Genomic DNA, 24,810 nt, shown 5'->3' on the forward strand with positions numbered 1-24,810 from the left:
TCAGTAACTCGCGATGTCACCCGCTTTGACGTCCGTAGGCGTCCGTAGTCGTAGTCCGCACCCCTCCCCCTACACTATATAAAAAAAATACTATCCGGCGCCTGGTTTCGATCCCTCGACCGTGCGGGCGGAACGCACTGTACATGGTGCTCTACCCACTTCGCCACAAAGCCGACACAGAATGGGAGGCTATGAACGAGCCTTATATCCTAGACTGCTTCAAAGTACTGCTGACGAGCGCTCTCTCGTCAGCAGTTGCCACAAGTGCAACAACATTAACGAAACGCAAACTACTTAACGTCGTCCGCCCCCGGAAATGCTCTGCATTTGATCGTGCCCCTCGCGAGGCGGATGTTTCACTGCATCGCCATGCGAACAGTTTGCCATTATAGTTTCCGCCCGCTCCTGTCGGTGTCGCCTTGGTTCAAACCACGGCAGGGGAGCTGCGCTGGCGTTCGTTGATCCGCGTGCGTTCCGGCGGGGTGGTTTGATTCTCTGTGAACTTTTTATTTTCTGTCCCTTGCCAACGTTTACAGGGCATTGTAATGCCTTATGCCCAAGCCGACATCCCTGAAAGCGTAGAATTTGTTTTCGTCTTGTATTTTCGCTGTTGTCGGTTACTAGCAGCTGGCTGTTACCTTTGTTCGAAAGATCGTTATATACAGAATCTGGCGCCTAGCTCCGACTCTTCGCGATCTGCACAGGATTGGCTCCGCAAGCAATGGGGCCTCGCGGGCAATGTTTCTTCCGTAGCGGTATTACAAACTATACTTTTACTGACACCTTGAAGTAGTGTATGCGATGTGAATTCTACTATACGGTTAAAAAATTACGCATACGCAAACTCTGGTGCGGGCAAGACGTCAACCGAAGGCAATGACACAGCAGGGAGCGCGAGCCCAAATGAAGCAGACGGCAAATGCAAAAATCCCTAAGCCAACATCACTTTGTTGCGCTTCGCAGCGCCGCCGGTGTTCGCGCTCACCGCCGATACAGTAATCGAAACGCTGATTACTACACATGCGGGATGCTTGGTACAAGCTAGCAAATCACCTGTGTTGCTTGATAATTGGAGCAAAATATGTCATACATATGTTAAAGAGACTGATGGACGCAGCCCCCAAGCTATAACCGAAGGTATCACAGGCTCCTTCAGATGTCTAACTTCAGAACGTTAGTACTACCCATGCTTTATTAGGGTTGCTTGCAGATAGGCTAAAAAAGCTATATAGAGTGTCCTCTTGTTACGACGAACACAATTAAAGTTATTTTTCGCTTAGGCCGAACGATGTAGGAACTTTTGTCTGGTTTCCAATAGACCCACCGAATGAAAAAAAATTCCGCTTCGGTTAATAAAGCCCGTACCATTTGAGCGATCCCCACGGCCTGTTGCCCTATGCGGCAAGCGATTAATTCGCTTCATCTACACAGATCACCCGTTATGGACTGCCGCCTTTCCTGCCCCTCGCCCGGTTGACCGCATACCGAAACAAAAATGCTGAGTGACGGATAAGCTACGCGAGCGCCACCAATGATCACCGAAACTACTTTAAGTCAGCGACACAACAGGCACATCACCATTTCAGCGATCAGCACAAGCTGCTGCACTTCGCGGCAAGCAATTATTTCGCTTCTTCTACCCAGGTTACCACCCGTTGTCGTTTGAGACCGCTCTGTATTTGGAGGAGAAAGGCGCATAAGTAAGAGTACAAAAAAGTAAGGAAAGCGACGACGCAGGCATCCTGTACGATAACGTTGAAGCTCTCCTGACCAATGCCGTTTCTCAGCGGAAGCATGTGAGCTCGCCACGGTTGGCCGTGCGAGTCCTACCATGTCACCGCCGAGGCAGGGAGAATTTCTCTCTCTGCCTCTGCTGCGTTGTTGCTTGAGGTAGCGGGAGCACGCTCTCAGTCTCCGCCTGAACTGGATAAAACCAGTCAATGCATTTTAAGAGTCAACTATTATGTTGTGCTCTCAAATAAATAATTTCTTTTCTTTTTCGTCGATTGTAAGCCTACTTCCTTCAGCGTCCTGCCGCATACATCTGCATGCACCTGGGCTCGTTGCGGATTCTTTTGTTGGTTGTGGGGGGGCTGCTGATAAGAAAAATTCTTATGGAACGACGAACTTAGCATGATGCCTTCTTATTCGTCTTAACGGGAGCTCGCTGCATGTTCTTACGGTTTACCGTAACAACCCGCGTATAATACGAGGTTTTTTTTCCAGATTTTACTATGTTAATTTTGTGCCTCGTATTATATGTGGATCCCAAAGTTTTCAGCCGAAAATTTGCACTTTCGGTTCCGGTTTCAGTGGAGGCTGCGCCATCTTGCGGTGGCATTAGCTGGCTGCTGCCTCTCTGTTCAGTCAGCCGGTGCCATGTGGATTGTTTTGACCACGCGAAGAATCGGCACGTTCACCGCGAGTCTATCACGATGTCGGGTGTACGAAGGCAGTATTCGGCTGCAATTAAAAGAAAAGCTAATTTATGTGCCGAGACCATCAGGAATTGCGCCGCAGGACGGCAGTTCGGAGTCACCGAAGGCAGCGTTCACGGGTGGAGAAAGCAACTGGTGCTTGACTGGATAAAGTCTGTGTGATGTCGGCGGCCTCGAGCACTGTTGGGGGTTCCGTCAGTGCTCGTGTTGGATGCCTTTCGCCGCCACCTGGCTGATTCCGTGAAGAAGGTGTTGCGCGAACCCCGCACCGAACTCATTGTCATTCCAGGAGGAATGACATCCCAGCTGCACCCGCTAGACGTTTGCATCAACAAGCCTTTCAAAGACTGCATCAGGTCCTGCTACCAAGAGTGGATGAGGTCAGGAGACCCGTAAGTGACAGCTACCAGATGGCTGACGCGGGCTTCTCCAGCGGTGCTTTGTGGCTGGATCGTGGATGCGTGGGCCAGCATCCCAGAGGAGCTCGTCAGCCGTTCTTTTAAGAAATGCGGCATCTCGAACGCCCTTGATGGCACTGAGGACCACTTTCTGTGGGAAGACATTTCCGACAAGGCGACTTCAGGAGACAGCGGCAGTGAACCTGACGATGACTGAACGGACGTCGGGAGACAGTGCCAGCAAAACCTGACAATGACTGAACGGTAACTGCAGTGCAAATAAATGTTTTCTGTGCTCTTTACCTCGGAATATATGCGGATGAAATTTTTTTTCTGATTTTGATATCCCCGAATTACACCTCATATTATACGCGGGTCCGTATTATACGCGGTTTTTTACGGTACTGCCCGTGTCAACGCGTTATATATATTTTGGGAGATTTTTTGCTGCCATTCCAAGGACGCATTGTTGGCATCAACCTTGCAGCAAGCTCAGAGGCCAGATGCAAAACGGCAAATACAGCCAAGAGAGACAAGTTGTCTTTGTCTTACACAAAGCGAGTTCATGGGCGATCTTCCATTGAAGTCTAAGAAATCTGGAAGCTGATCTTTTCATTACATCTGCGGCCGCTTACCGACCCTGCGTAAAATTTTGAATGCCATTCTGTGAAAGCTCAATTTGAATCTAAGCCATCAAATTGCAAACAAAATCTGGAAGAACCACGCGTACAGTATTTTTCGGCAAAGTATAAAATGCAATAAAATTTAATATATGTTAGGCAAACGGAATGTGATATCCCGATATTCCTAGAATATCCAATTTTATCTGTCCAATTAGAGTACAGAGAAATGGCTCTGTATTTTGTGTATCTTTTGGCTAGCTGCGGTTTAGTCGACCAGAGAGGAACAGGAGTATTTCCCGTCATTTTTATGTGCTGCTGGCCCCGTCCTTCCGTCCTTATTTCCGTAGGTTTCGTCGGCCGCTGTTGTAGAGTGGTTCACAGTGAATTTCTCAACATGCAAGCGCCTCTTTGTCTCAAACATAATCTTGCCTTAAGAAGAAAGTTTCATAATAATACCAGACATCTGAAATAAAGAGGAAAAGTCTACAGACAAGCAAACTAATCAGTTCAAAGTTCTCTCCGCCCACCTATAACCAATATTTTAACAAAAGGTAAAATAAATAAATAGTCATTTGAACAATACACCCCACGCACATATGCATTCCCGTATTAACTCACACAGCCGCTGCTTCGTGCCTAATTTTTCATTGCGAGTTGAAACGCTCCCTAATCACATAGTTCCTGGGGTCGACAGAAAAAATGCAGGGTGTTATGCCATACAAAATATGAACAACCCCATTTTTTTCAAAACGCAACGACGGGTTTTCCAAACAATCCAATCAGACAAAAGAATACTGTTCTGCCATCAAAACCAAAGTGACAGGTATGTTTACACCTATTGTCCAATCCAGGCTGGCAGACTAAAAAAAGAGTCAAGCCTGTGGCTACATGGCTGAACAGGGAGGCAGAACTAACGTTTCTACATAATAGTCGTTGCGGTTTTCGTGTTGAAAGAAATGTGGAGCGTAAAACACGCCTGTATTTGACTTTGTAACGATGTAACATACGCTTAGTCGATCTTTAGTGTGTAAAGAAACAACCTAAGTTGGGAGTGTATTTACCTTGAATATTTTCGAAGCATTGCGTCTTTATTGAGGCCTCGATACGTAACTATGAATGGACGAAGTGTTATGCTGATTCTTGTAACGCTGGGAGTTATCACGTGAGTGTGGTTCTATTTCTTTCGTAGGACTTCTAGAGTTTTGTTGCGATCATCTGGCTTGTAGTCGTTGGCATATCCACGTAGGATTAGGGGTCCCCAAAAATCAATTTTTGTCAGCGTGGTCTCAAACAATTGCCGACAAGAATAAAACCTTCCTGGTCCTGCAAATTTTTTATCTGCTGTTAACCGAATTGCGCCACTTCAAACAAGCTATCATGATCAGATTTGGAGTATATATTTTTATTTATTTCTTTACAAGTACCCTCAGGGCCAAAGCCTTATAGAAGGGAGTAGTAAGTACAAGGAATAATAATATTAAAAAAAGGCGAGCTGTGAAAAATACATGTACATTTCAAGTAGGCTCAAAGCCAATAACATTCAACATCGAAGAGGATTTACACCGTGCTAGTCCAAAAAATACAACAGGGGTAAATCGCAAAAAAAAACGTTATACAACTCTAGGGGTTTCAATTTCACTGGTGATTGCAGACCTGAATTTATCAACGTTATCTATAGCAGCTGTGGTGGAGGGAAGGCGGTTCCAGTCAGTTGAAGTCCGTGGAAGAAATGAAGCAGCGTAAAAACGAGAGTGACACGAGGGGACAGCAACTTTGTGCCCATGGTCAAGTCGTTCAGACACGTTGGCGGGGGCATGAATGAATTCTGTTTTCAAGAGCGGGTGATGGTAAATTTTGTGGAAGAGACAGAGACGAAAAATTTTCTACGGAGGGCTAAGCTTTGTAAATTAAGTGTTGATTTCATAAAACGTATGCTGGCAGCTCTAGTGTAGTTGCAAAAAATGAAACGGGTGGAATTGTTTTGAACCATTTCACGTTTATGAATAAAAAAAGCGGGGTCAGGATTCCAGATTGAGGCGGCATATTCAAGTTTTGACCTTATAATCATTTTGTACAGAAGAAGTTTTATGGATGATGGGACTTGGGAAAAATTACGTCTTATAAAGCCCAAAGTACGATTAGCATTAGCGGTAATGTGATGGATGTGCCTATCCCACTTCAAATTGATTGATTGTGGGGGTGTAACGCGCCGACGCAACGCAGGCGATGAGGCGCGCCGTAGTGGAGGGCTCCGGATTAATTTTGACCAGCTGGGGATGTTTAACATGCGCCGAAATCTAGCACACACGGGCGTTTTTGCTTTTCACCCCCACTTCAAATTATTGGTGATACGGACTCCTAGATATTTATATGACGCGACTGGTTTTTTATGGTATCCCTTTAACAAAGTACATAGGAGTTAGCGTTGAAGTACGAGTTATTCTCATTGCCTTGCATTTAGAAATGTTGATTTCCATTCGCCAGTTATCACACCATGTAGCTATATTATCCTGGTCTGTCTGCAGGGTTGTTGCATCGGCGCCATTTTTAATTTCACGAAATACAACACAATCATCAGCAAATATAACGACCAATTAGGAAGGTCGTTATATATATCAAAAATAGTAACGGGCCTAAAAGTGAACCGAGTGGTACTCCAGATATTACTATTGCATGGTAAGATTTGAAATTATCAGCTGAAACAAATTGGTACCCGTTAATACCAAAACATTCAATCCATTTGAGTAAACTAGTATCGAGGTTTAGGCTACGGAGCTTTAACATTAGTAAACGATGACATATCTTGCCAAATGCCTTCGACAACTCCAAAAATATCCAATCTGCGGATGAACGCGCGTCAAGAATAACATGAATTTTCTGGGTGAACGATAAGAGTTGCGTTTCACAGGAATGGTGTTTACGAAAGCCATGTTGAGTGGGATGCAAGGAAGAATTAGATTCAAGAAATCGGACAAGGTTAGAGCAAATGATGTGTTCCAAAGTTTTACAGGGGATGCTGGTGAGCGATATCGACGATAGTTGCTAGGTGATACAATACTACCGGATTTAAAGACTGGAACCACCTTAGCCATCTTCCAATGAAAAGGCAATTATCCTGATTCTAAGCATTGTTGAAAAATCTTAGCTAAGAACATCAAAGAGTACTGGCATGCGCTTTTTAGAAACTTCACATTGATTTCGTCAATGCCAGCAGAATAATACATTTTCAAAGAAATAATTATGTGCAAAATGCCTGCTGGGTGTATCAAGAAGGACAGTGTAGGAGAGTATTCGTAAACGGGAATCTGTGGAAGTTGATAGGCATCAGTAAAAGTGGAGTGAGAGATATTGTTTATGAAAGTTAAATTTAAGAGTGTAGGACAATCCTCGTCTGCAACCTTGTTGCCGTCACCATCTATTAACGAGATAACTTTACTGTCACGATGATTTATACAATTCCAAAACTTTCTAGGGTTTTCTAACAACATAGGGGGCAATATGTTTTGTAAGAAATTAGCTTTGGCGGTCTTAACAGCAGAATTGTATGAATTAAGATGCATCATAATACGCCAGCCATCGCTCATTGGTTCGGGATTTTTTTGCGGAACGGTAAAGACGTTTTTTTTTCGGTTACCTAACCTTTTGATATTCCAGTTGTACCATGAAGCATTCGGACTTGAAAACATTTTTCTTAGGGGAACATATTTGTTTGTTAGTTTGTGCACCTTTTCTTTAAACATATCCCCGTTATCTTGAATGGAGTGTGCTGCAAAGCCAGCGATAAATATATCAAGAAATGAGCAGAGGTTGGCGTTAATTGCATCAAAGTGAGCTGCGTGGTAGTCCCTAATAAACTTAGTGGTATTAATTTTGGTTTAACATTGGCAATAACCGTAAAGTTAAAGAAACAATGGTCACTAAGGCCAGGAATGTATGTTATGTCTGAAGAAAGATCAGGGGCAGTGGTCAACACTAAATCCAGAATGTTGCAAGCAGTCGCGGATGTCCTGGTGGGCTCATTGACAATTTGAGACAAATTAATAATTGAGCACATATGAAAGAAGTCCTGGGCCGGTGAAGGACATGATGGGGGAATGGCTACATTGCTGGCCCATTGAATCTGGAGAAAATTAAAATCTCCCAGAAGAAAAACTGGAGAAGTCGGAAAGCGGGTGATGACCGTATCAATTACGTCATGTAGCTCGTCAGTCAAGCCGCGGGGGCACTGGGGGGCCTAAAACATACTGCAAATATTATTTTTCTACTGCCAGTTTTAATGAGTACCCAATTTGTTTCGAGAGACGAGTAAATGTGTATCGGTTATGACGTAATGTTACTTTTTACAGTGAGAAGTGTTCCCCCTCCATGCCTTTGCGTGCGGTCACATATATACAGGGTGTCCCAGCTATCATGCACCAAGATTTAAAAAAAGGGTAAAGGCGTAACTCGAAAGAAACCAGCTGCATAATGTTTGCAGTACTGTGAAGAAGCGGACAGTATTTTTTTCTTTAATGAGACCTAATTAACTAATTGTAATTAATTATCTAACTCGAGAAATACTGTCCTAATTACTAAAGTGTCAATGAGGCATTTCTAGGAAACCACGAGGGGCATCTAACTGCGGTATTTTAAGCGATGAACTAATTGCGTACGCATTTATTCTGACTGATAAAGGAAACCCGCGAAATATGAAAAATACCACGTGACGGCGCCTCCGCGCGCACCGTAGAGCAACGCCCTCAAACAGGCTGCCTCTGAGTTAGCCAGAATGAAATAGACAAAAGAAAGAAAGTAGAAATCGCGACCGAGTTTGTTCCTTATCTGCACACGCGTCCCGCGAATCTTGCTGCTGCTGCTCCTTCCATGCATGCTATTATCAACGTGATGCGCTGTCTCTTCGGGCGGGTAACACGCGACGCAGTTGCTTTCAATCAGCTTTGTTTGGGGACGCTGCTTTACAATGCGCGCGTAAGCGTCGTCACGTGGTATTTTTCATATTTCGCGGGTTTCCTTTATCAGTCAGAATAATTGAGTACGCAGTTAGTTCGTCGCTGAAAATAGCGCAGTTAGATGCCCCTCGTGGTTACCTACAAGTGCCTCATTGACACTTTAGTGATTAGGACAGTATTTCTCGAGTTAGATAATTAATTACAATTAATTAATTAGGTCTGATTAACGAAAAAAATACTCTACGCTTCTTCACAATACTGCAAACATTATGCACTAGGTTTTCTTCGAGTTACGCAATTTCTCTTTTTTTAAATCTTGGTGCATGATAGCTGGGACACCCTGTATAATCTGTAACTGCTACGTCGATCGAAGATCTCGGTATCAAAAATATTACGGTTCAGCCAGGTTTCCGTTAAAACTAAGATATCAGGGTCGCATGTGTCAATGATAGAATTGAGAGCGATACGCTTGTATGTTACGCTACGTATGTTAGTGTAAAGAACAGATAAGTTTGACGAGCACGCACCACGACGCTTCGATGTTTGCTATGAAGATGGCTGCCCTGATTTTGGAGATGTATTTTGTGCCGAGTCGTTAGTAAGGAAAAATTGAGGTTTGTCGTCGACTTCTTTGATCGTGGCAGTAAGCGTGTGGTAAGCATATCGCTTTTTGTTCATATGCAACTGTTTGTATTTGAGCTGGAAAGCGGGAGAACCAGGCTGCGATTTAGCGAATTCTATTAGCTTTTTACGGACCAATCTTGTACCAGCGGAAAAGTCTTCAGATATGGGTAATTCTTGGCCATTCAATTGAGTGTGCAGTGAAAAAACTTTTTCTCTTGTCTTGTAGTGATTAAATTTAACAATCACGGGACAGCGTCGAGATTGAGAGTATGAGCCAATCCGGTGCGCACGTTCAATACTGTCTGTGTGAAAACGTTCCTCTGTGCAGCTGGACAAGATTGCCGCAACCTTGTTTTCGGTTTCCGCTCATGTTTCTTCACAGTGAGGGATACCATAAAAAATCACATTATTCCTGCGGGAACGGTCTTCAAGGTCGTTTGTGGCGTAGGCCAGAGAATCGTACTGTGTAGCTAGGTTGAAATCTCAGTTCGTGCCTCAGACACTTCAGCGGAAAGACTGTGATTTCCAGCGATTTTTTTTTCAACGTTGGTGAGTCTTTGACTGATGTTGTCTAATTTCAGCCTAATATCATTCTGGCAGTCTTTTATTTCGCGAACATTTTGAGCCAGTTCGTCATGCTTTGCCGCGTGATCATGCGAACTAGCCGGAATGTCTTTCAGCAGCCGTAAGATTTCGCGGAATTCCGAGGAACTTCCAGCATTTTCCGTTACTTCAGTGGTGTCGTCGGTCGGAACTGCATCTGTTCCACAGACTGCATCGGAAACTGCATTAAAGCGAGTTTTAGGGCCGGCATTTGACTCTACATCTCCCGGGCGTAACAGAAGAAAACCCATATCGATACACTCGCATACCAAGTCAAAAAGCACTTGTGGGCACGGGAGCAACACTAGACAAACATTGCTGTTCTTTTAGCGTACAAGGAATGCCTTTCACTAACCTGCAAAACGTGAAATTGCAAAACGTGAGCCATGCTGAACGCACGGTAGCTCCCGTGCCCACTGAAGGGCGGCTGGAAGGGCCGTGGCTTTATATCCGGAGCTTGCGATGATGGCTTTGTCGATGATGTAGCCGGGGGGAACAGCCAAGGGATCCAAGAGGGCGTGGAAGTGACGTTGTGCGTTGGCGGATCAGGGGCGCATGTGCTGATATCAACCAGCGACGGAGAGGAGGGGACGCTAGTTGAACCGGCGTGGACTGGTTGAGCGCAGAAAAGCAGGCAAGTAGAAATGACCTGCAAAACGTGAAATTGCACAACGTGAGCCATGCTGAACGCACGGAAGCTCGCGTGCCCACTCATTAGTGAATGAATTCATATATAAGTGAATGGAGGTTAAATTTAATTGAAAGCCTAGAACGTACGCGATTTTTATTGTGGTGATGGCAAAATCTGAGGGAGAAAATACCAGCCGTATGGCTTTTCTGGAAATAACGAAGCTTATAATAGCAGAACTGCTAGGAATACCACTTTGCCCACCATCTCTGAAATGCATTTTTACACCCGTACGTAATACGGGAAAGTAGTCTTACCCAATTCAAGCCTTTACTTATAGTTGTGTTCATCCTATAAGTGACGGCGAAATTTGTCATTTCTTGATTCTGTGTGCTGCAGCCACATTGGCAAAAATGCAAGGTTTTTATGCAAATCGCATCTTTAATCATTTTGGATGGTAGAGCTTCCAAGAGGGTAGCATACGTTGAACCAAAGAGCTTCGTATTGCGTTGAGCGTTTCACTTCTTTAATTTCTTCAGCAAAGTTTTTTCCATTTACTCAAAAATACTTGGATAGTACAAGTATCCTCATCCAACTTGTAACGCATTGCTCTCTAGTTCACGCACCTTAAGCAGGCACGTTTAGGTGGAGTAAAAAAAAATTAGTGCCTTTCCACTCTGTGAAGACGGATGAACAACGAAGCTGCACTCAGGCTACGCAGTGCACGAAGGATAACACGTTTGCTTGTAATTTGCAATTGAGCATCTCGCCAATTAGCTAAATTAAACTTGGAAGAAAACGATCTTCCGTTTCGCAGAAAAACACGGAGCGGACAATCATCACGAGGGAGTGTTACTCTCGCGTCGTAGGCAACTTACTATTTGTGTACCGCACTAACCCAAAACGCTCTACCACTGAGAGGACGCAGCAGAACACGCCTTGGGCCGTTCGACAGCCTCGTTTAAAACTTCCGTTAGCTCAACGAACTTGAAATCAGTAAGGGCATACAGCCTATAGCTTCGCGTGCACCGCTCCCCGTTCCCAGCCCATGCACGCCGCAACCGTTTATGTGCGTGAGCTCAGAAGTGCAAAACGCATCCGAAATTTCTCTAGAAAAGCGCTGTAAGCTGAACAATTAATATTGGCCCATGTTCGCGTACCAAGCGGGAAAGCTGGGTTCAGCAGGGAGCAGTTTGTAGCTACTCGACGAGCAGGAACCTGAGGACGCAATTATGGCGGCCGCGGCTTCTTGTTGTTTGCGTGCCTATTGGCGCTTTTTTTCGGGACGGCGCTTCTTCAATTCCCGTTCTTCTGCCACGCTAACGACCTTCGTGTGTCCCATCGCGAGCTGAAGGTGGATCTCGGTCTTTATTCTAGCGGAAGAACATGTCACTCTCTGTTTCCGTCCCCCACCATCGGCCACTTGCTGTCTGTATAACACACCAAAGCAGACTGAAACTGCTCTATTACGGAGGCCGGCTTACAGGACGCAGTGAGCCATGAGACTTCCATGTTTTATATCTCGAACCAGCCCAACGGGCATTATCGGCAGTGGCCTGGAGCCCCGCTTTTCGTGCACACCCTACTTCTCCACTCCGACCCCCCCCCCTCCCCTCCCCAAAACGTGCACATATGAACCGGCAACGGGTGATGGGCGCATACGTAGACGTGAAATACACCGGGAAAAATGTCTTTCGGAAAGCTGTAGAAGTCCAAGAAAAATTATTGGCTCATGCCAGCGCTCCAGGCGGTAAAGTAGCTCCTCAATTCACACCTACACGACGAGTTGGGATTTGAGGCGGCAACGGCGGAGGCGGCTTTCGGCCATTTTACGTTCATTTGCGCTTATCTGTGTTCTCCGCGATCATCTGATAACTGCACTACCGCCGTTGTCAGCTGATCACGCAACTAGTGAAAGAGGCATCGGTGCAGATGAGAGATGAGGGGAATATTACTTGTTATAGAGTTGTCGGTGGTGGCGAGGACGATCACTGATGCGGCGCTGAGTAATTTGGCGTCAACGGAATCAAACTAAGGGGGCGGGGGGGCCAGAGCGGCTAGACATATACAGCTTCGCCGTAAAAAACGCGGATGATTTCTATATTTTTAATTTCGAAATTCTTGCTCCGCACGAGCTGCAGTCTTATCAGTCAAGCCGCAAAGGCTCAGTTTCTTACAAAGTGATGGAGTCACCACCGAACGATCTGCGGCACGCGCTACTCTGCCATTATCACAGAGCGCGTTGCCGCCCCCGAGCATCATGTTGTAAATAGTGTTTTATGCCACTTTGTTCGAATGGGTCACACAACAACGAGGACGCCGAAGGATCGATGTACATGCCCCACGCAGCGCGTGCTGGGCCTCGGTCACGCCTGCTCTCCACACTGCCCTACCTTGCACAATTTCGCCAAACTTGCGTCGTCCGCTTTCCTGTGCGTAAATATTCGGTGGCGCCTTCGTTCTCTCTGTTATATCGCATCGTTTGGCCGCCGGACAGCTGCTCGAGCCACGTCGGCATACCACCCTCCTCTCACACTCTCGTCACACCTTCCTGCATTTTTCTTCGGTTGTAGTCGTTCTTTGCGTTGAATGGTTACCAGACCGGACACGGCGCGAAACCGAAGTAGCGGACGCTTAGTTGCTCCGCACAAAACAGCTCTGCAGAGTTACAGTACCTCTTTTCTTAAATTCAAGGAAGACCATAGTCGTCGCGGAGGTTCGGCAGCCTACTTGGAACAACGCAATATGCGCAATACGGGGCTCACTTGAATTCACTCACGTGGCTCTACGCAGAGTGAAACCAGTTATTCTACCAGACATTACTGAATATCGCGGTAGCAGCGTCCCGAAAGCGGCAGCAGTGTTGGCCACGGCCGGGATAGAGCGGCGGATGCCACCGCTGTAGCCCGGCGATGAGTCGGGAGAAAGAAAACGAAGCGGAGCGTGTTTCGAAGGGTGAGACAACGGAACCTAGCCATCCTGATGTACTAGCTCAGGGATACACCACCGCGTGACACAAACGCCGACACCGAAACATCACGGCATGTAAGCCTAGTGATTCCCATTTATACGAATTTGAGCTAGTTAGTTTAGAAAGTTTCAGAAGTGAGAGAAAGGTGAGGGAACCTTTATAATCGCTATTTATCAGAACCAGTTGCTACTTTAGCCTTTCGTAATACCTCTTAAAAGAAAACCAAATTAGAATTCACCAATTTAGAAACGGAGTCCCAATTGCGGTAAGCACGGCGCAAAAGTCTGTATGTGGTTAGTACATTTTGTTTTCCCGCTCTGCAAACCAATCCTGAATGTAAGATTGCCGTAAGACTACTTAATTCCCTCGGGTGCGGGTCATCCTATAGGCGCTGTCGAACATGCCAATCAAGCCCCGCAATGGACGCGAAGCTGCACCAAAACAGGCCCAAAACAGTCGCCCTTAAAGCAGACCACGAAGCTTGATCGATTTATTGTAAGGTTTAACGCGCCGACGCAACGCAGGTGATGCGGCACGCTGTAGGGGAGGGCTCCGGATTAATTTCGACCACCTGGGGATCTTTAACGTGCGGCGAAATCTCGCACACATGGGCGTTTTTGCTTCTCGCCTTCATCAAAAAAACGGCCCCGCCGCCGAGAATCGAACCCGTGACCTCGTCCTCAGCAGCGCAATGCCTTAGCTACTGAGCCACCAAGGCGGATCAGACGACAAAGCCCTACCGGCGACGCTGCCGACGGCGAGCAGGCTCTTCCGCGCGGGGAACCCTGTGTAAATTCGCTTCGCTATCTTCGGCACGCCACGAAAGAACCGTTGGTTGGTAGAGCTAGAAAGCTTTGCTTTAATAAGGAACGTCGCGTGCCCCTGTCTACCACCGCCAAGGCCCCCTGGGCTGGCCGAGAGAAACATGGGCGAGGGCGGACAAAGGAAGGCCAAGCCGAGCAACACGTACCTGCGTCCACTTAGCTGGTATTAAAGAGAGCAAAGCTCCTGTTCCTCCGTCGTCCACCCACGACCGGCCCGCCGGCACTTCGGTCACATTGTTCACGTGGGGGTGTTGGTAGCGCTGGAACCGTCATCTTCCCGCGGCGGGGAATCGCGAGGCCGCTAAGAGAGACAAAATGACTCGCCTTCTCTAGAGCCTAGAGGGCCCCCCTGATATGGTGCTTACACCCGACGCCAGGCAATGTCGGTCCGTTTTCATCCATATCCCCCTCTTCGAAAACCTCTTAGCATAGCGTAGCGAGCCTAGAGAGATAGAGAAGACGGCTGAACCCAGTATTCCCAGCGGGTTCAAATATAAATAACAATAATATGCTTGACTGCGTTCACGCGCTGCAACGTAATATCAGAATAGCGCGCCGCTGTGCGTTTGTTGATCCCTGCGTCACTTCCTGAGACAAGGCAGCTGTGTGACTTTACCGAGAAGAATGCAACTCGGGCTGCGCACACATTTTGAAATTCGGGAGTATCATATTCGTCAGCAATTTTTCATTTAGATTTGGTTTCACGCAGTGCCCGATAGGAGCGAGGGATCTTATATAGCCCAAAGGCTGACAGCTTGTAAATGCCCCCTCCCCCCCCCCCCAAAAAAAAGAATTAAATAATGAACTCGACGGAAAGAATCGAAATATGACAATGCAATCTTGTAGAGTAATCATACATGCATTCATTGGTAAATTTAGTTGTGATGTACGGAATGCAGTGGTGAATGAATTGAAGATGAGCAATTCAGATATTCTCGCTAGTTTTTGGACGCTGCATAATGTTCCATGGGGTTCTGGATCTGTATGTAAGTCACAAAAATGGGCTTGTGCGCTCGTCACACGCTCATCACCCCTAAAAAATCTTCCCGAAGCTATAAACACTGCGAACGTTTTGTTGAGGGCGCCATTTTCTTGAGATAACTAAAATTATGGGGGTATTTTACTACAATGAGCTTTTTTAGCAATGAAAGTCTCAGGTTTTGTTGTTTAAGTAAACGAAGTTCGATGCTTTATGTTTACAAACATCTAAACCTAAGGTAGCGCGTTTCCACGGTGCCGGTAGCAATATAAATATTCGTTAGGCAGCATAAACGAATGCAAACGTGCTAGTGCACAATTGGAACATCGCCAGTCTCATTGTGTATTTGCTTTTACAGAAAAATATTTTGCGGGGTTTCTGTTTCTCCCCTCTGGCTTGATAGCGATCCAGCGTGCCATAAAATGGCTGGGAACGGACGCGCCATCTATCAGGTGGAGCTAAACGTAATCCCCGACGTCACCAGCTTTGCTTAGCTCGCAGTGTGACCAGCGACTAATGCCATGAACGTAGCCGTTCTACCAATCGACACTGGCCCGTCTCGGAGTTGCAGCATTGGCGTGCATATATTTCCGTATATGGTTACGACTGAGCGTGGTTAGTGTTGCGACTGATTTGACGGGGAAAGGGAATGAGAAGTTCGTAAGTTGAGGGTGCCCGAAAGAGAAAAGCCCGGAATGGCGTTGACCGCCCATCATAAACAGTGGCTGGTGTAATCGTTTCGCCGTGAATCGGTAACCGTTACCTTTTGTTTGGTTCAGTTCCGGCTCGGGTTCGGAATGCTCAAAAGTAAAGGTTCATGTTCAGTTCCGTCACAAGTACCGGTTCGGTTCAGCTCCTGTTCGACACCCTGGTTTATAGGTAGCTCTATTTTTTCAACTCCACTTAACCGTAATGTAATGATATAGAGAAGCTTGAGTCTACGAATTCTTCTTTGGGCGCATAATGTTTGTCACCCTAAGTCATCATGGATGACAGCTTCTGATAACAAAGCCGAAGTTGCCTGTAACCTATCTTGCTGCGCACTCCTTTAGCTTTTCGAACTGTTGTTTTAAACCTTCTGTGTACGGGTCCTCACTGCACATGCATAATCGAAAAATATGCCTGATGATGTTTATATAAGGTTTTCCTTAAGTGATTGAGGTGAATCGTACAAATTTGTCTGAAAATGTGCAAGAGTCCAGAAGCTTGTGCCGCTGTTGCATGAATATTGTCAGTGAAATCTAATATATAGCTCAAAGTCACACGAAGATATTGCGCCATTTGTACGCTTTCTGATACATCATTGTTTAGCTGACAGCTACATTGCAAAGGTTTTTTTATTAGTAAAAGTTACAAAGTATCATTTATCTAAGCTTTAATTTATCTGCCATCGCGGACACCAATCTGAGACTTTAAATACCTCTGTTTGTAACACACGGGAAAGAGCGACACTCTCGAAAGTGTTGTTTGAATATATTGCGTCGCACGTAGTAAAGTAACCAAAATGAAGAAGAGGACATGACCCGATGACGCCAAGGAAAAAAAAAGTGATGGCAAGGACTAAGTGCTGCGGACGCCATGATCATGTTAAGAAATAATACAGTTTTATGTGAAGACATTCTTTGTTTGTGGCAGCTTCAGACTCCTTTGCTCATCATCTTACACGCAGTCATGAGCGTACAATCGATGATATTATCGGAAACCATCGGGGAAATCATTGACATAAAACAAAAAAGAGCAGGGGCCAAAGAACCGATTCCTGAGGCACGCCATACAAAACCTCAGTGAGGGCGCAATGATGATTTGCATTTATGGAAACTCCTTGGAGACGCGTAATAACATTCTGTTTTAGCCAACCAAGAAGGCGAATAGAGATTCCCATAAGGGATAACGTTTGTGACAAGAGGTTGTATGGTACTACGCCAAACATTTTTTTTAATCTAAAGATACTGCTTCCGGTTGAAGACGTGGTCGAAAGAGAAACCAACATCATCAATAAACTTGGTTAGTTGGGTAACACCAGACAAACCAGCACGAAAACCGTGCAGCGCTGGTGAAAAAAAACGGTTAGCCTCAAGTGGTTTTATGATAGACGAGCACAAAATATGCTTTGGTTTCACACAGCAAACCGACGTTAAAAACGTACACATGATTCCTATTCAAAGATTAGTACGTGAGTGTGCCATGTGCACTTTTCCGATCGCGGGGTAGAATTTCGATTTCCAGCGATACATTGAAAATTAAAGATCAGGAAGAAGCCACTGCGGCTACGCTTCGTTTTAAAATATCGTTAGATACCATCAAGACCATGCAGGGAGTGCGGTTTCAGATTAGTAAGTATTGAAGTTCACACCCTGCCCGGCAATAGCAATTGAATTCTTATATGGCAAATTTGGTAGCGCATGCGGCAGGAATGTGGAATCTTGGATCTGAAAACATTGCAAAAAGTATGCGGTACAAGACTGACCTTTAGGGGAGCTATCTGGCAGTAATTGACCGTTGTCTGTGATAGCAGTAATGCCAGGGTAGCTGACACTTTATTTTTGATATACACCGTAATTCTCTGGGGTGTTTCTTTGTTATACCAGTAGCGAATGATAAATATCGGAATTTGAAAGCGTCAGGTCGTTTTTCAGTGCGGACATATTGTTTTTCAGCTGTCTACTGATGATTAAGTTGAGGTTTAATGGCGCAGCAGCCTTTCGGTTATGATATACCAAACACATCAGCTGCCTTCTTAAAGGAGCCATGAAGAGAAAATGCAAGTTGGTTTTATTCGAAAGATTTCGTGTTTTATAGTGCCCCCAGCGCTTGTCCGGATACAAACGGTGCTTTATTCACTGAGAAATTAAACAATTTAGGTTAAAATTTTGATTTTCCCGCTCAATCGTGCGTTTTCGTGGTCCCAAATGACATCACAGGAACCGACCGCTCTGCAGCCTAGAGTACCTTCATTCACGTATCCGCCGTACAGGGTAGAGACACGTATACGCTGGCGCCGCCATTTTCGGTTGCTCGCTCGCCGCCGAAGCAAGTCATTGTGTCAAAACCGCGCTAAAATTATCGCCGCAACGCGGTTTACTGAAGAAGTTTGAATCACATTGTCTGTTTCGCGTTGCTAGGTCTCGCGGGAAACGAAAAGAATAACGCGTTGAGCCCGTTGGCCCAATGCGGCGGCACGGGACCGTTCAAAGTTTGTCTCCACCCTGTACAGCAGTGTTGGTTTGTTCCCACGTTTCTTTACGTTCCGTAACCTAGATGGCGCCACCATACCGTAGCAAGCGTTTGGTTTGTTTTTTCCCGCATTTAAACCTGGCTTGTTTTTGTTCTGGGAGAAAATATTCGTTCCCTGAAACAGTGCTCGCTCGACAAATGGGGTCACGTAAGACACCGTTGCTTGCGTCAATTGGCCAGTGTCGTCTGAGACAACCCCAAGCCCCGTAGTGCTGTGCAGCTAAACCAAGCATGCTGTGCGCAGTACGAACAGCAGAAAACATCAGTACTTCTATGTTTACATGTGCTTTCGTAACTTCCACTTTTTGTCCCATCATTCTTATTGCTTTGTAAAGAATGTGCCCTAAATTTAAGCGCAAATTGCTCGTTTGTCTAGTTTGTAAGCTCTACCTAATTTGCGTCTGCTTCTGCCAGCCTCCGCCAATCACAGAGCTTAGCTCATGTGACATCATAGGTTCTGTTACGGGAAATGAGCTGGTGGGTCGCATGACCATTCCCGTTTTTCCTAATTATGTAGCTTATTTGAGCGAAGTTTACGTTAAAAGTGGTGTCAGTATGATTCTAACGAGACGATCTTTTGAATGAACCAAACTTGTGTTTTCTCTCATGGCTCCTTTAATAGGCTGTGATAGTATATGTACATTCTAGCCTTGTACATTCTAGATAGTATATGTAAATGCTTTGTACATTCTAGCCTTTGCTTTTCTAGACATACGTAATTCTTTTCTTATACAAGGTTCTATCGACACACTGATTCTTCTTTTTGAATGACAGAAACTTTTTTGTTATTGAAATAATGTTCCCGTTAATAGGATCCAAAATCTATAAACTGGTATCCGTTGTAATCAAAAAAGGATGCAGGAAAGAATTCAAATTCGCGTGCAAGTATTCGTAATTCCTCTCGTCATTTAAACAAATTTGTCGTAAACATGGTATGCTGTCTTTGACCAGCGTACACATCCATCTACCAGTTACAACTTCATGATCGCTAATTAATGGTAATGGTATAACCGACCGAAGAAAATCCTGTTGCTTGCTGAATAGCAAATCCAGGGCACCATTTCCTGAAGCTGAAATTCTCGTAATAAAATTTCATTTTTGGAAAAAGCCGTGTGCTCAAACCATTTAAAAAAGCTGCACGTGACTTTCCGATCGACTATCTTCAGCCGCATTTGTATTGATCCAGCGAACGCCAGGAGTCTTGAAATCCCCATCGAAAAGACCAATTTCAGACGAAAGGGGGCGGGGCGGGGGGGAGTGATCTTGATAAACTAAGAAGGGGTGCGGTGCTTACAGAACCAGACGGTCAATAAAAGGAAACCAGGAAAATATTCTGTCCGTACGGAAAAATTACCGTACCCCGCACAGATTCTTAGGTAGAGTACCGGAATAACAGGTATAGTATAGCGAACTACAATGAAGAAACCAGCACCTTGCGTATTGCGATCGCTCCAGTAGGTAGTATATCCCCAATAAAACACTTCATAATTGCAAAGGTCACCATGCAGAGAGCACTCATCCACAATAATATGCGGTTCGGTGATGTCGACCAGTCTTCGAAATTCGCTGGCCATTTTTTGACGCTGCGTAGTTCACAAGAACAAAGTACAGGTTATTTAAGGAAGTTTTATTTCTTTGTGACGTCCCATGCGTTGGGCGCTATTGAATGCATTCACGGGCTGAGTCAGTGGTGCTATTATACATGAAGTACTTGCCACACAGCATTGGGGTATTGTACCGAAGTTTAATTTTGGCATCGTGCTCCCGTGCAACATTGATATGCTTTTGTTTTACTCGTCGGATGATTTTAAAATCTTCCTTTTTTTCAAATTTAAGTAAATATATTTTGGCGCAGCCGGAAACACCCATTGCTTGTCTCTAAAAAGGGCGGACTTCACTAGTGTGGTAGAGGGGTTATCATATTTAGGTTTGCCTACTTAGTGAGCCCTTTACATTGATTACGGGAGAATTCATTTATTTATTTCAATTCCTTCTATGGCCGCATGGCGTCATAGAAGGGAGTAGTTAAGCGGCACATAAAAACAATTCTACATGGACTGATTATTTCAGTTACACAAAAAAGTGCTTTACTCAACGCAAACAATAAAGTTTTCAGAAGTTACACAGCGCTAAAAGGTTAGAAATTGTCACCGTTGTTTCAATTCAACATAAGCGGTGCAGAATTTGTTGATTCAAGCTTTCCTGTTATATACCTGCGGCAAAATACTACCACACATTGAGATGTGTGAGGTAAGTCAGCTCCTTCGCACCCTCATCTGTCCTTGCTTGAACACAAAGTAAAAATAAACCATAAACGAACTAGCCAACATGAAGACTATGAACCAACTAACTAGCAAATACATCTTATTAGTAGTAAACAGTGGTTTTCCGCATGAATCAACAAATTTTTATTGTGACGCGGTATTTAATTTTTAACCTATCCTGGTAGCCATTGTAACGCGTACCCTAGAATTGGATCACAATTTTATGGTAAGTAACGATGCACAAAGCATCGCTGTATGACCACGGTAATATTCCCTTGTGGGTTACACAGAAATCTCCCCCGAGTTATGTTTTTCGCTAATGCACAACACCGTTCGTTCACTGAGTGTAAATGCCAGGAACGCAACATGCTTGAGTCTGGCGTCGACGTCGGCTGTTCCGGACAATGTAGCTGTGAAATGTTCTTCGATGCGCCACATTGCTCGCAGGGACAATATGCCATAAAAGGTGGCTTTTACTATTACAACAGGTACACGAAAATAATGAATTTACACTTCCAGCTCTGCGTTGCAGCTTGACGCATTTATCGTCATCCGTGCTTTCATATACTGAATATGCGTGTAGAGAGAGAGAGAGAGAGAGAGAACAGTCTTTAATGAAAACTGGCGATGTCAGCCCAGCTAAGATGCCTGGCTTGCTACGCCAGATCAATGCGATGACAATGATAATTATAATGATGAAGAGGAATACATATGATTTTAACTAATTACAAAGTCTGATCAAGACTTGTGTCTTTTAGGTATGCCAATAAGGCTTTCGTTGCATGAGCGACACGTTTGGAAGAGTTCCAAGGACCTAATACGTCGCTCAGTTCTAGTTTTGCGGACAGCGGCCGGCCCAGGGACACTGAGAGAGACACTCTTTGTGTAGTAAAGCGCACACAGTCACATATTAGGTGTTGGAGGTCTTCACGCACACCACACTGTGGGCACAGAGGCGAGGAGGACTGATTGATTTCGTAGCAGTAGTATCGCGTGTAGGCGACGTTCAACCGCATGCGGTGCAGTACTGCTTCATCATGCTTGGATAGTCCTGGTGGCATCTTAAAATTACAATGCGGGTCGATAGAGTAGAGGGGCGCGTAATGGCGGGATGCGTCTGCCCAAAGCGATCGCTGCATGCTCCATGCCACACTAGATGCAAGGGCTGAAGCATCTTTGCGAGAAAATGGCACCGGTATTTTTGATCCGCGTTGGTCATGCGCTTTGGATGCTACAACGTCCGCCTTCACATTTCCAGTTATCCCGCAATGGGCAGGGAGCCACTGAAGTGCTATTTGATGGTGCGCTTGCAGAGCTTGAAGATGTAAAGCTTGTACATCAAGCACAAGCTGATCTTTGGGGAAAGACGCCAGACATTGAAGTGCAGCCCGAGAGTCCGTGAAGATGGCCCACGTGCGTGCCGGCTGCTCGATGATGTGAGCCAAGGCCATGTAACTCGTGCACCTGGCGTACCTTGTAACGATTTCTCTACTCTCAAGAGTTGCCAAAAAGTTGCTTTGGTGATTGGAGCTTCTGAAGCCGTACCGAAGGACGGGTAGAACGCCGCGCAGACCACGGCCATCATTATTCCCCGAGAATTTGGCCACGGGCGGCGCTGTTGGATGAAGAGGCGCCGGTGCCATACAATGCCTGCCTGGTACCTATATCAGGGTGCAAAGTCCGTTTGCTACTTTTACTGTCTCGTCGATAATTGGGTACTGTTACCCTCGTCGTCTCAGCTTGCATACATTGACCGTGTCTTTCCTGTTGCTCTATTTCTACAGTTATGCTAACCCACTTCCATTCGCCGCAGTACACATTTCGACGTTTATGGGTTTTCAATCAGTTCCTTTTATTTCTGAGATATTTTTTTTCAGGTGGTTTCTTAGAAGCTGCTTCCCCCTCTCAGACCGCCTTGGTTAGGGTATCTTTAGCCTGTCAAAGCTTTCCTGGTTTTTCTCGTTTACAAAAGTAAATTCACTTAAAACAGTTTTTTTTTTAATTTCCTGCGTCCAGGTTTAGGCTGATTCCATGCTGGTTTTCTTTAATTTCCAGAAGGTTCCTTAAGGTGACTGACATTTAACCCTACCTTGCCCTTTACCATTCAACGATCGCTTCTCCGAGTTTAGCCAGCACCGCCAATACATCCATAATACGTTTGTTTTCACTTAAAAAGGTAATTTTACGTTTGTTTGATTGTTCGTGCTTTTCCATGTTCTTTTTTTCTGGTTACAATTGCAATACTGTGCTCCATACCTTCGTGTTGTTTGCTCTCGGCAAATCCCACTAAACATTCTGCTTGATTCTGGTGACGGTTTGTATAAAGTTTACCACGGACCTTTCTCCCTTCTTCATTTCCCCCAAATTGAGTTAAAGTCTGTCATTGCAATAGCTAACGAAATTTTCCATTCATTGCCGATTTGACGTCCTCGTAAAAACCGTCTATGGCTCCATTATCACAGGTAGCTGTTGGCGGATCGGCTTGGACAACCTTTAAACTGCATCTCTTCTTTAGCTTGACCACAACGCCTTTTGCTAATGCTGAAGAGTTTTCTACCTTTCTTTCTAGTATTTTGTTTGTAAAATATCTCACCCCGTGCTCTTTCTTTTTTTGCGCTTCCCGGTAGCACAGAATATGCCCGCTTGTCAGCGACATGTTCTTTTAACTTCGCTTGACTCTATAATATCCCCCTTATTGTGCAAGAGCCCAATAATATTACAACTAAGCTTCTCTCGCTAAACATTTCGGGCGCGTTGAACGTTTGCAAATCCAAGATTGAAAGCAACTTCTCTGGACCCGCTATTCTTCTCGCCACGCCAGCTGCGCGCTATTGCCGCTCTCTCTCCGAAGCGCACACACGTCTCTCCCCCATTCTCATCGCCGCGCCAGCTGCGCGCTAACGCCGCTCTCTCACCGCAGCGCCATCTGCGTTTAGCGCTCGCAGGCGCTCGCTCTCGTCGCCGTGCCAGCTGTGTGTCAGAGCGCGTTAGCGCTCGGTTAAACACATGCGCATGCGCTGCTCTCTCTCACTCCGCTACATATAAACGCGGTAACTGCGCCGCTCCATTCAGTCGTTCCGCCGCCGTTCCACCGCGCCGCTCCGCCGATGACATCCGATGACCACCGATGATTTGAATGGAGACTAACAGGACTGCTATCGCGAGCTAACATAACGGAAACGCAACGGAAACCCACGATGCGTCCCATCTACTCATGGTTCCCCTCGCGGGAAGGCGATGTAATTTTCAAAAGCGCGCCCACTGAACAGGCCCTGGTATAGCGGGCTATATTAACATCATGTGTAATGTCTCGGTTTTCTAAAAGTCAATACGCTTCTGTGACTCGTTTTCTCAGAATTATGAAGATGATAATAGCTCGTTTTCTCAGAATTATGAAGATGATAATTTTGTTGCATATTCTTTTTACGGGCGTTTCACGGTAAAGACGGATCTTGCAACAGCTATCCTAAAATGCACCTAAAACCGTCTTCCATTTCCTGTAGTAACCTCTGCGATGCCTTTTTGTCCCCAGTTTTTTTTTTTTTGTGGCTTCGAAAGCTTTAAAATGGTGTTGCCGTTTGGATCCGCAGAGGCCCAATGTCATCGCGAATGGTTGTGATGATGCCACCTGAACGTGACATCAATCCCACGGCAGGCGGAAAACTCGCTGTTGTGTCACTGCAACAGCGGCCGGATGTTTAATTCGGTGCGCTCCCAATCAATGTGCGCAGTGATTCTTCAGCGTGGTTGGAGTTTCTGCATGTGGTGAATAACTTGCCGTTAATTTAGCGGGCAGGGAACAAGTACAAAGCACGCCGATGGAAGTTTTGCAGAGGGGCAGACACCCCCAGAAATTATCGTATATGAGCTCTTTCTCGATGCCACTATAGCTGCCGCCGTAAATCTTTCATCCGACTTCTCCAGCGCTGCGTCCGGTATCGTTTGATGTCGGTCGTCGCCACCTTTAGCCGCAGCAGCTGTAGTCGGCTGTTCTGTGGGGGCTCGATGAGGCGAGCTCTCATCATGCCATACAAATTTCCGAGATGTTTGGTGCGCGATTTACTAGGCACTCAGACATCGGTAAGGGAACATACTTGAGAACCTCGCGTGGCCATCGCCTATAGGTATTCAGGCTGACCCGCTTCCCTAAAGCTAGCTTGTGCGGCGGCTTGTGCTCCTCGAATAAGGACCATCCCATGTCCTGTTTCTCCGCCTTGTTCGCAACAAAACCGTGCACCGTACGAGCCTGTTGTCCAGTTGACCACTGCCCTATTT

General features: G+C 45.6%; 1 long non-coding RNA gene across 1 annotated transcript in view; it reads left to right on the forward strand.

The window, feature by feature from the left end:
• Positions 1 to 4,485: 4,485 nt before the first annotated feature.
• LOC144165080 (uncharacterized) overlaps positions 4,486 to 24,810 on the forward strand; it is a 43,366-nt gene continuing 23,041 nt past the window's right edge. The window contains exon 1 of the long non-coding RNA XR_013321344.1: positions 4,486 to 4,621. This is a non-coding gene — a long non-coding RNA (uncharacterized LOC144165080). The remainder of the gene's footprint in view (positions 4,622 to 24,810) is intronic.

Source organism: Haemaphysalis longicornis, unplaced genomic scaffold (assembly GCF_048455015.1).
Source record: "Haemaphysalis longicornis isolate Haplotype H1 unplaced genomic scaffold, Haemaphysalis longicornis Haplotype H1 scaffold_14, whole genome shotgun sequence".
Lineage (NCBI taxonomy): Eukaryota > Metazoa > Arthropoda > Arachnida > Ixodida > Ixodidae > Haemaphysalis > Haemaphysalis longicornis.